The sequence below is a fragment of the Sorex fumeus genome, unplaced genomic scaffold, assembly GCF_029834395.1.
Source record: "Sorex fumeus unplaced genomic scaffold, SorFum_2.1 ptg000063l, whole genome shotgun sequence".
NCBI classification, from domain to species: Eukaryota; Metazoa; Chordata; class Mammalia; order Eulipotyphla; family Soricidae; genus Sorex; species Sorex fumeus.
Window position 1 is genome coordinate 38,233,739 of NW_026606120.1, and position 12,304 is coordinate 38,246,042.

At 41.2% G+C, this 12,304-nt stretch overlaps 1 protein-coding gene across 22 annotated transcripts in view; it reads right to left on the reverse strand.

Moving 5' to 3' along the window:
- KALRN (kalirin RhoGEF kinase) overlaps positions 1-12,304 on the reverse strand; it is a 792,058-nt gene that overhangs the window by 416,159 nt on the left and 363,595 nt on the right. The window lies entirely within an intron of this gene.

Consider the following 12,304-nt stretch of genomic DNA (forward strand, 5'->3'; position numbering starts at 1 on the left):
AAGCATCAATTTTCCATGCCAAAAATAAGATCTGTGGGACCCTTACTTATACCTATCTGGCATAAAACATCCCCCCACCTGACCTCCAAAAGCCACTGTGAGTACCCACGAATGTCGTCTGTGGGGCTCTCCTGGACATGCTGCTTCCTTTCATCTTGTGTTTTGTTTATATTCATTCTCATCTTTGATTGCCAATTAAAAATTCATGATGTGTGCTGCTTCCTACTAGGCCAGCAGAAAACCCACCAAGAAAGAATGAAAGAAAAGCCCCATGAACATTAGAGAGTGGTGAACATGGTTATTTTTAACTATTACATCCTAGTAATTGTTGGAGTTGTCAAAACAATCAAGTCGTGTTGTGACACTCAGGGAGCTTTTCTGAATCACACCATGTCTGCCTAAAGGACTGGCGGATGGCTTGCACACCTTCCTTCTTTGATATAAATCTTCTCAAGTGGAAAGAAATATTCTTCAGCAATGGCATTTTCTCTTGCTTCTATTAGTTCGGAGGAAGTTCATTAATGTTGGGCAAATTTAATGAAAGCTGTTTATTTTCCTCTTCTCTCATGGTTCCCATTCACCTCAGCTGCCCCTGACCTCAAGCACTCTGTCCCAAACCTGAGCCAGCTTGATAAGGTCTCTCTACTTAAAAGGTCTCTGTGGACATCTAAGAGGTTAAGTGAAGTGCTTGAAAACAAATTGATACTTAATGACCCCCCATGCATAATTCCTTTCTTTAGTCTGCCTGGAACAGACTGATACAATTGGCCTCCAAAACTAGAGTGAATTCCTGAAATCTCACCTTCCTTTCCCCAAACATCTCCCATACTTACCGTTCTATCTAGGGTTGCTGGACTTTCTCATCCTAGGACAGACCTGTGTGTTCTGGCCAAATGGGAAGAAATAAAAGCAGCAAGAACAAGATACCAACTTATCTCCAGGGACCCTCATGAACATCTCCTGAATGCCCGGCTCTTTGTCATCGCTGTTTACATTCCCTCCCTACAGGATATACAGGGACACACATTTCTGCTCTCCTTCAGGAAGAACTTTCTAGCTCTTAGAGATGTCTAGCAGGAACTATCTCTGGAGGCTGCTAACACCTTGTCATTCATTCAAATATTTATAGAGAGTAGACTAGAATCTAAGTGGGGGACCATGAGAGATCAAAGAAGAATGTTCCAGGATTCCTTTCCTCAGGGGCTCACAGCTGAGACTTAAGAGAAGTCTTCAAATAACTATAATTTAATGCAAAAACAGGAAGTGTTTCAACAGAGGAGGCGGCACCTCACTGTGAGAATCCAGTGAGAAGGAATCTGAGCCACCATGGGCAGGGATGTTGGGAAGGGACTTTCTATGCAGCAAAGGGTGGTGAAGTTGGCGATCCTTCAAGACCCCCTTCAACCCTAAAGTCTGTGATCATAGAAAAACGCTAAAAACAAACAAACAAAATGACTGCAGCTTATACTTCACATTCTATAGACTAGCCCAGTAAAGGCCCCTTTGTTTTCTTATCAGGGGGCTGAGAAATGTCTTACTAAAACTAACAAATGATTACACGTCTCCAAAAAGGGGAAGCAGTATCTCTCACAAAAGAAGGATAAATATAATGTTGACTCATGCACTTGCTCATTCTTTTTTTCTATAGCCCCTTCTCAGAACAGCAAAATAGTGCAGGGCATTGCCCAAGCTCATCAACATCAGCTTCTTCAGTTTCCTTTGGCCCAGAACCCCCCACTTTGTACCCCAAGCCATTAAATAAATTCTAAACTGCAGTCAAAGGAAAAAAGAGAAACAGCAACAAAGTTTGACGTAATTTAAAAAGGAAAAATAGTTAAAGAAGTTAAAATGACATGAAATCTAAAGAGCTGGATTAAGATCCTAAATAAATAGGGGCTGAGTCATTAGGCGTGAATGAAGATATTTCATGGCGTTTGGTCAATCTATCCCTGTGGTTCTTTTATGACACTAAGCCTCTGCTACTGAACATTTGGCAGCCATGTTGGACCAGGAGATATGGCTGGCAGAAATGGACAGTTTGGCTTCATGGCCTTTCTATTTCCTACCAGCTGCCACCCCACCCCCACCCCTCACCAACACCCTCCCATCTGCTTAGTTTTGCCCTACCAGCAATAAATGCCCTTCCAGCTGCAGAGCTGATCATCAGCCAAAAACACTGGTCAGGAGACATGAGTTATGGTCCAGCTCTGGCACCCATTTAACAAGTCACTTGCCTCCGTTGCATCCCAGTCTCCTCATTAGCGAAATGAAGTGGCCAGAGCTAAATGGTCCCAGACCTTTCGTTTCTAAGAAAGCAGTCAGTTCCCTGGCTCAGGCATCCAGGTGGCTTCTCTGCTGTAGAAGGACCAGATTGAATGGAGAGGGAACATTTCTTGTCTTCAGTGCCAGAGGAAGAGGAGCTCACTGGATTCCCTTCCCAGGGAGGAGGCAAAGCACAAACTGAACAACGGGAATAAAGCAATGCTTTGAAAGTGCCAAAGGCAATGGGAAGATTTCTCACCACACTGTAATTTAATCTGATTTATGCTTTCAAAAGATGGCTTATTGTGCTCCATGGCTGGCCATGGGAAGTGCAGGTAGGTGGAGACATGGAGAAAGCGTTGCTCATTCCAGAGAACAAGGCTCAGTGGAACACACGCCTAAGGCCCGCAGCCTGGCTCTGTCTGTCCCTCCAGGTGAAGGTCACAGCAGGAGAAGGGCTCCCTGAGTCTTCTGCGCCCAGGTGACCAAGGACCAGCTGCTCCTTTCCTCACTCTTCCTCATCCCCCCACTCCCATCCCACACCTCGTCATCCCCACTGAGCTCAGCAGCTCAGACTAAACTTGCTTTAGTTGATAGTACTAACATCAGAATTAAGGAGGATCTTAGAACCCTTATCTCAGAATGGTTTTACTATTTCATATCCCCACATATATATGGAATGCTTTTATCATCATTATTCAGAGCATCATAGCCTAGGATGTAAACAATACCTACCCTGCGGAATAGCCCCCAACCTGCACCCCCGCCTACAGCATCTCCTCCTCCATCTTTCCTACCTCAGTGCCCCTGCTCCCATGATTTCAGTCATAAGAGAGAAAAAGTAATCCCAGAAAAATACCATTAACTCAAAACCCATCTATACTTACAATCTACCTCCCTTCAATTATATGCAAAATTAAAATGAAAATAAAAATTCTGTTTATTTCACTCCTGAAGCAATTATTTGAGATTCCAAAGTGGAAAGCACTGTCTCCTGAGCTTTGTCTACTGCTGGGCACTTGATCCATCAGAGCACATTCTCCCTCCTAAAAGAACTACTTGGGAGAATCTTGATAAAATTGCCACTGCTTCCAAAGACTTTCAATTTAGAGCAGAGTACTGGGCTACCCTGAATGGCTGAGAAATATGCAACATTGTGCCTGTAAGACAAGAATACTTTTCCATTTGATACTCAACAAATTTACTCTGCAAATATTCATACTGTATGTGGTATACTATGAAAGAGAGGATTAGTTCTACTAGAACGAAACATTTGATGGAAGCTATCATTTTGAGAACTCTAAGCTCTTTGTTAGGGGCTGACTATAAGAACAGGTAATTGCTAAGCACATGTACTATCTAAATCTCAATTCTTTCATGTTTAAAAAACAGGAATGAATTTTATAACTCCTGTGGTTACAGGTCCCATTCTGAATCAGAAACTCTCCTTCAGATTACATGAGATAGCATAAAGCACCTGATACATAACTGTTAAATGAAAGAATATAATATCTTTTCCCTCATCTATTCCTAGTGGACTATCATTAACACCTTCTCCCCGACCCCACCCCCACATCAGTGTAAACTAGATCAAAGTACTATAAGATATATAACGAAAAGAAGAATCCATCAACTATCCCACAGAAGGCATTTATTTTAAGAGGAAACCAAATTTCAGTTGAATTTCAGAGTCCAGCATATTATCCCCTGAGATTCCTAGGTAAGATCCTTTTCCTCAGGAGTCTGCCACTTGTACCCACTGAGGGCGTCACGGTTGCCCTAGCTGCTATCTGGACTCCTGTCCTGCACAATTCATTCTCTCTGGGTAGATGCGTTCCCCTAGGTAAAGCGGTTAGCACCTTTTTCTGTGAGTAATACCCTTTCCTATTGTCTCACATACCTGAAATGCCCATCCCTTTTCCTCAGGATAATGTGGCTTCTTAGGACATCTCCTTTACTAGGACATATATCAAGAATATCCAATGCACTCAGAAGTAGAAATAGATTTCACCTATCAGGCCAAATCTGTCTCCTAGTACTAATTATTCTACATTCTCCCCCATGCATGGCACAGAGCTCTTTACTTCATCTAGAGGCAACCTTCTTCAACTTCACTGCCAGAAGCGAGGAAGGGATGGAGGTCTTGGGGGTGCAGTTACTGGAGAGTACCTCATATGTTCAAAGAGTAAGTCCTAAGTTCAAAGTTACAACATTCCCCATTTCATTCCAGACAATGGGCCTGCAACCTTTAAAGTACTATCATGAAATCAGAAGATGAGATCTGTCAGACCTGCCTAATTGGTGAGGCACAACCATCACTTAGGTTCTCAACCATTAGACAAATCCTTGGGAGTTGAGTTTCCAAGCAAAGGTCAAAGAGAGGTCATCAGGCAAACAGTTAAGCAAACTAAACTGCAATGGAATCCCAATGTTATTAAAAATGTTAAAGAGAATGCATAAACACATGCATTCTCACCTACAAAGTATACATGAGCTGCAGGAAGAATAAGCACTTTCTATCATTTTTTAATGTTATCTTTCTCAACTGTGGGGGGTGGTGTCAGAGAAGCATGATTGTGGAGACTTCCCTTTAGTGTCCTTTTTTCCTCATTTCCATTATCTGGAGTGTAAAAAGCTTCTCAAAACATCACTGTCACTCTATCACTGTCATCCTGTTGGTCATCGATTGCCTCAAGCAGGCCCCAGTAACGTCTCCTTCGTCCTAGCCCTGAGATTTTAAGAGTGCCACATTCGAGGCTCTTTCAGGGTCAGGAGAATGTGACCCATCTCAAAACATAATTGTGTTTTTATGTGTGTTTGTAAAATTGAGGGGGTCATGTTCTAAAAGCTACAGAAGGAACATCGAGTTCCCCAACCTCTTTCTCTTGTCACTGAAGTTAACACAATGAAATATGTGATTCTGTGGGTGATAAAGGTAAGAATTTATGTCCAACCTTTTACGTTTTACCAAACTCACTCATATACACAATTGTTTCTAATTTTACTTTTAGCTGTTTCTTCCACCTAAAAATAATGGTTTTAGAATTGTAAACATTTTAATCAATTTGGTACATATTTCAAATGTAAATTCCAATTCATATGCTCAGGTTACTCTTGACTCTGCTGACGGGAATCACTCCTGGTGGTGCTTAAGAAGCTGTACATGGTGCTGAGGATCAAACCCGGTTGGCCTTGTGCAAGACAAGCACCTTACCTGCAATACTAGCTCTCTGGTCCTAAAAATATTTCTTAGTTTTTAAATTATTTTAATGTCTCTCTTATTTCAATCCATATGGTCAGGCTGCATTCCAAGAAAGATGCATTTACACAAATTTCCCAATCTTGTTTTACTTTAGTAAAGCTTTTTAAAAAGCAAAATTCAATTTTCATACAAATAAAATCAGCAAGTTTGAAAGAGTAAATACTGCTTAATATAGGACCATAAGCCTACTTCCAGGCTTTTGAAAAAGTTTATGTAACAAATTCATTTTAGAGATGAGGTAAAGAAGCACAAATTCTTTGAATATACCTAGCAAGAGCTTTAAAAGTTTATTAAATTAATCAAGCAGCAAGTTCAAAATCATAAAAAGCAAAGCAAAGCCAGGTTCCTGCTCACCCCTTACCTACCTTTTTATTGCGTTTTTGCTTTGCTACATTCAAAGAGGGCAAGAAGGATTTGGGGATTTTCCTGTAGAATACAGATGTCTCATGAGCAATGATCAGTATCAGAAAGAAAGAAAAGACTGTAATGGAAACCGCTAAACCTTACCTCCTTCCTCCTCTCCTAATAATGCCATCTGTATAGCTTATATATTTGCTAGTAACAAAGCCACACTGGGTTCTGCAGCTGTTAAAGTATCAGCTTATGATTAATTAGTTTAACATTATCATGTAAACCTGCTGATCCCACCTCAAAACATATGGACACTGGGATAATAACATCTGGAATAAGAACTGTCCAAGCTTGAAACTCTACTACAATAGATGTGAGATGTGATGAGATCCAACTTCTGCTTCCCACAAACCTCAGGGTGCCCTCTAGGGGACGAAGTAGGTCAGCTGATAGATGGCTATCTGGTCAGGTCTAGCCAAACAGTAGGTCAAACCATGTGGAAGCCATCTGTCATTGTCGGCTGGAGAGAGGAAAGGAGTTGGAACAGCTCTGGTGTTCAGCAAAGATAACATTGGCCGGCGAATCCCTCTGTCCCTCTAGCCTGGTTTGATGAAGCAATGTTTCCTCCAGCAATTGCTTCACAAACCATTAACCGGCAATGAAAACAAGTGCTGGGCCATATGCCTGAGGGCCAGGGAAACCCAGAAGCAGATTTAAATGAAAAAAGACCCCTCTTGCTTTCTCAGCTCTGAGTAAGACTTCCTTTGACGAAAATGCTAAAGAGGGATATATAGAACTGGAAACAGACTCAGGTCCTCAGCAGGAGAAATGGTTGGGAACAGTGTAGTTAGAAGAGAACCTACCTCCCAGCTGAGAGCCAACTCAGGCTGCCTCAGCTAGAACCAAAGGCTGTAAGATTTACAACCTGGCTATTTAGAGCTTGGTCTGTGGCAATAGTACAACCTAGGAGCTGGTTAGAAATGCAGTGGGGCACGCTCTTCCTCTCTCTAGCTCCCTCCCTCTCTCCCCTGTCAGCCTCCCTCAAACCTGAGTGTCCGAGAACACATGACTGGTTAAAGAAACTTTGGTACATTTACACCATGGAGTCCTATGTAGCTGTTAGAAAAGACGAAGTCATGAAATTTACATACAAGTGGTACTAATGGAAAGTATCATGCTAAGCGAAATGAGTCAGAAAGAGAGGGATAGACATAGAAAGATTGCATTCATCTGGGGAACATAAAGTAATAAAATAAGAGACTAACACCCAAGAGTGGCCAAGATTAGTACCAGGAATTTTGCTCCACGGCTTGGAGGCCAGCCAAACATGCTAGGGAAAAAGAGAGCTCAGATAGAGAAGGGAGCACCAAATAAAGGGTGTTGGGAGGATCCTCCCAGGATGGGAGAAGCATGCTGAAAGTAGACTATAGACCAAACATGATTACCACTCGTTGCCTCTTTTGCAAATCACAACACCCAAAAGGAGAGAGAGAACAAAAGGGAATGCCCTGCCACAGAGGCAGGTGGGATGGGGGTGAATGGGGGGTGGGAGGAATACTGGGATCTGTGGTGGTGGGAAATGGCACTGGTGAAGGGATGGGTATTTGATCATTGTATAATTGAAACCCAAGCACAAAAATTTGTAAGTCTACAACTGTACCTCATGGTGTCTCACTAATAAAAATTTTTTAAAAAGTTTCAATTAGTCCCGTTTTAACTTCAAAAAAATAAAAAGGTATTGGGATCCTTTGGAGAGGGAAGTGGGTATACTAGTGATGGGTATGGTATTGGACTTATGTGTATTAGAAACCAGTATTAATAGTATTGTAAAAAAGCTCAAAAATAAATAAAAAATAAAAATAGTATTGTAAAACACATAATGTCAATCAATAAAAACATTTAAAATTTAAAAAGTAAATGTAGAGAGAGATTATTGTCATGGGGTTTTGTGTCATCTTTCTGTAAGGGTTTGTTGTGCTTAGTAGGGGTTTGTCTTGTCTTATAGTAACCTCTTTAACCCTTCTTTTAGGTTTGGTTTTGAGTCTATGAAGTTCCTGAACTGTTGTTTATCCACAAAATAGTGTACTGTTCCTTCGCCTTTGAGTGAGAGTTTAGCTGGATAAAGTATTCTTCATCAAAAGAAACAGTGACCAAAATACAAAAACAGTTTACAGAATGGGAAAGGATATTCACCCAATACCCATATGATAATGGGTTGATATCAAGGATATACATACTGGTTGAACTCCACAAGAAGAAAACATCCAACCCCACCAAAAACTGGGGTGACGAAATGAACAGAAACTTTCTCAAAGAAGAAATTCAAATGGCTAAAAGGCACATGAGAAAATGCTCTGAATCACTAATCATCAGGGAAATGCAGATCAAAACAACAATGAGATATCATCTCATATCACAGAGACTGGTCCACATCCAAAAGAACAAAAGCAACCGGTGTTGGCACAGATGTGGTGAGAAAAGGACTCTTCTTCACTGCTGGTGGGAAGGCCGATTGGTTCAGCCCTTCTGGGAAACAGTATGGACAATTCTCAAAAAATTAGAAACTGAGCTCCCATTTGACCCAGCAATACCATCCCTGGGAATATATTCCAGAGAGTCAGAAAAGTAAAGTCAAAATGACATCTGCACTTCTATTTTCATTGCTGCACTGTTCACAATAGCCAAAATTTGGGAAAAACCCAAGTGCCCAAGAACAGATGACTGGTTAAAGAAACTTTGGTACATCTACATAATGGAGTACTATGCAGTTGTTAGAAAAGACGAAGTCATGAAATTTATAAATAGTACTACATGGAAAGTATCATGCTAAGTGAAATGAGTCAGAAAGAGGGACAGACATAGAAAAACTGCACTCATCTGGGGAATATAAAGTAACAGAATGGGAAACGAACACCCAGGAATAGTTGAGGTAAGTACCAGGAGGTCTGCTCCACGACTTGGAAGCTGACATGCTAGAGGAAAAGGCAGCTCAGACAGAGAAGGGAACACCAAGTAAAAGATCTTTGGAGGATTCGCTCTTTCAAACCACAACACCCTAAATGAAAGAGAGAGCAAAAGGGAATGCCCTGCTACAAAGGCAGGCGGGGTGGGGAGATGGGGTGGGGGTTTGGGAAGGCTACTGGGATCACTGGTGGTGGAGAATGGCCACTGGTGAAGGGATGGGTACTTGATCATTGTAAAACTGAAACCCAAGCACGAAAATTTGTAAGTCTACAACTGTACCTCATGGTGATTCACTAATGAAAAAAAAGTAAATGTAGAATCTCAGCCTCCTTTATTGCCTCTGAATTAGAATCTGCATTTTATCAGGAATATCCTAATTGGTCCACATACACATTAAAGTTGGTGAAGATAGAAACATAAGAAGCAACACAGCAATAGAGCACACATATGAAGCCTTCACTTAGATCCCTGGCACTAAAATTAAGTAAGCAATAAATTTGTAACATTTGAGAAGCACTGTAGATGGAAACGCTTGAGAAATGTCCCAAGCAAGAACTACTTGTTTTAGCACGTTTGACTCTGACAGTGTTAATGATGAAACATTTGCCAAGCGATAGCACAGCGGTAGGGCGTTCACCTTACAAGCGGCCAACATGGCCGACCCGAGTTCAATCCCTCCGCCCCTCTCGGAGAGCTCAGCAAGCTACCGAGAGTATTCGATATGCCAAACACAGTAACAACAAAGTCTCCAATGGAGACGTTACTGGGCCCGCTCGAGCAAATCGACGATCAACAGGAGGGCCTTTACCTTTTACCTTTAACGCTGCATCATATGTGCCTAAAACAATGCCCACATCACCTCCTTACAAAGTCCTTGAAGTAGGTAAAGGGATATAAATGGTGACTTTTCAATACCAGGCAAACTGCAATGCCAGGAAGGAAGAAAGGGAGGGGAAGGAGGGAGAGAGGGAGGGAGGGAGGGAGGGTGCTAAAGTGCCCGCCATTAAGGCAGGCTGGGGTGGGGGTGGAGGGGGTGGAGGGAAGGAAACTATGGACTCTGGTGGTGGGAGATATACACTGTGGAAGGGATGAGTGTTAGGGCATTGTATGACTGAAAACCAATCATAAACAACTTTCTAACTCGTATCTAACAATGATTAAAAATTAATTGAAAACAAATCCTTTGCAAAGGCACTATCACTATCTCTGGTTTACAGGAGAGGTGGTGAAAGTTGTGAGAAACTGCAGCCATTGCCAATGACTACACAACTGGGAAGAAAATACAAGGCTGTGGTAACGAGCGGGTGCCCCTGCTCCATCCCATCCAGATTGCTGGAAATTCGAAAGTCACTGAGCTGGCTTGACATGTCCTTCTCAGGAGAGGAGAAATGATGAAGAATTTTTTCCCAGATATTAAAAAATATTCTAAACAAATAGGACTCCTGGAGGCAGAATTTAATAATTACTTCTACATCTCAGCTTCGGGACCCTTGACTTGCTCTTGGAATTCTGAGAAGAGCCTAGCTCTAGAACGGAAAATGGGTAAGCCTAGCAGACAGACTTCTGCCTTCTCTATTGGCAGAGAAATATCTCCACCTGCAAACCCAAGTTCATGTTCCTGAGGAAAAGAACCTGAGTCCACAGACCAGCTCTGGGGTTTTTGTTTTGTTTTAATTTTATTTTTAAAGAGTTGTTCACAATATTTTATTACATTCAATATTCCAACACTAATCCCACCACCATTATACCTTCCCGCCATCATATTACTAATTTTCCCACCACTTCATAAGCCTGCCCCAAAAGCAGGATCTAAATAATTAATTTTGTATTGCTTGTTAGCACAGTGGTAGGGTGTTTGCCTTGCACGTGGCCGATCTGGGTTCGAATTCCTCCACCCCTCTCAGAGAGCCCAGCAAGCTACCAAGAGTACCTCGCTCACACGGCAAAGCTTGGCAAGCTACCCATGATGTATTCAATATGCCAAACACAGTTACAACAAGGCTATTTTTGTTGATCTCTGTAATTTATATATTTTGGATACGAACCCTTTATATGATGTGTGAATATTTTTTCCCATTCATTTAGCTCTCTTTTAGTTTTTAACCTGTGTTTATTTTGCCATGCAGAAACTCTAAAATTTGATGGACTGACTTTCTCTCTCTCTCTTTCTTTCTTTCTTTCTTTCTTTCTTTCTTTCTTTCTTTCTTTCTTTCTTTCTTTTCTTCCTTCCTTCCTTCCTCCCTCCCTCCCTCCCTCCCTCCCTCCCTCCCTCCCTCCCTTCTTCCCTTCCTCCCTCCCTCCCTCCCTCCCTCCCTTCCTTCCTTCTTTTATTCTTGATTGCTTGCTTTTTTAAATTTCTGGGTCACACCAAGTGTTACTCAGAACTTACTCCTGGCTAAAATCTCAGGGATCACTTCTACCAGTATCAGGGGATTATATTATGAGGTGCCTGGGGATCAAACCTGGGTTGGTCTCGTGCAAGGCAAATACCCTACTCACTGATTTGTTTGTTTTTGATTCTGTTGCCTTTGCTAATGGTATTGTATCACTGAAGACACCTATGAGGTCCAAATCTTGGAGCATTTTGTCTATATATTTTCCTCAATGTACTTTGTAGTTTCCATTTGGATCTCAAGATCTTTTATTCACTTTTAATTGAATTCTGTATAAGGTTTAACATTCATATTTTTTTGCACGGTTATCTAATTTTCCCAGCACCATTTGTTGAAGGTGCTATCTTTACTGCATTTAATTTCTCAGCTCCTTTTTTAAAATTAACTGTCCAATAATGTGGGGTTTTGCCCTTGGGTATTTGATTCCTACCTATAGATCAGAAAGTCTATCCTTATTTAAAAAATCATGCAGTGTGGTTACTATAACTTTTTAATACAGTTCCAAATCAGGTAATGAAATCTCCCAATTTCTTAATTTTCAGTATGGCTTTGGCTATTCATGGTCCCTTGAAGACATCTTAATGAATCTTGTCATTCTTATTTCTTTGTTTTTTCAAAATTGTAGTAACACTTGTTTATAGGGTTAAAATATGTTTCTGCACCACATCCACCATCAAAATGTCAATATTCCTCCACTAGAGCCTACTAGATGTTTTCAACCTAACTTCCTCTTTGTAATGCCAGTTCTGTCATCAGAGTGTAAGGCTTTGTGTCCATTACAGTTCACAGTGTCTGGAAAAGGGAACAGAAAATATAACAGCAAAAGTTTGTTTAATACATCAATGGGTGACTGCAAGTGGAACTCCCAGATTCCTTTTCATGTAAGGTAATGTATATCTTTATGTCATATTATCCATTCATCAATTTGTAGTCATTTGGGTTATTTACTCCTTTTAATTATCATAATTACCATAAATAATGTTGCCACAAACAACTGTGTGTGAATCATGGATATTCTCATTTCTCCTGGGTATATTCCTAGGAGCTGAGTCCCTGGGGTCACTCTATGTTT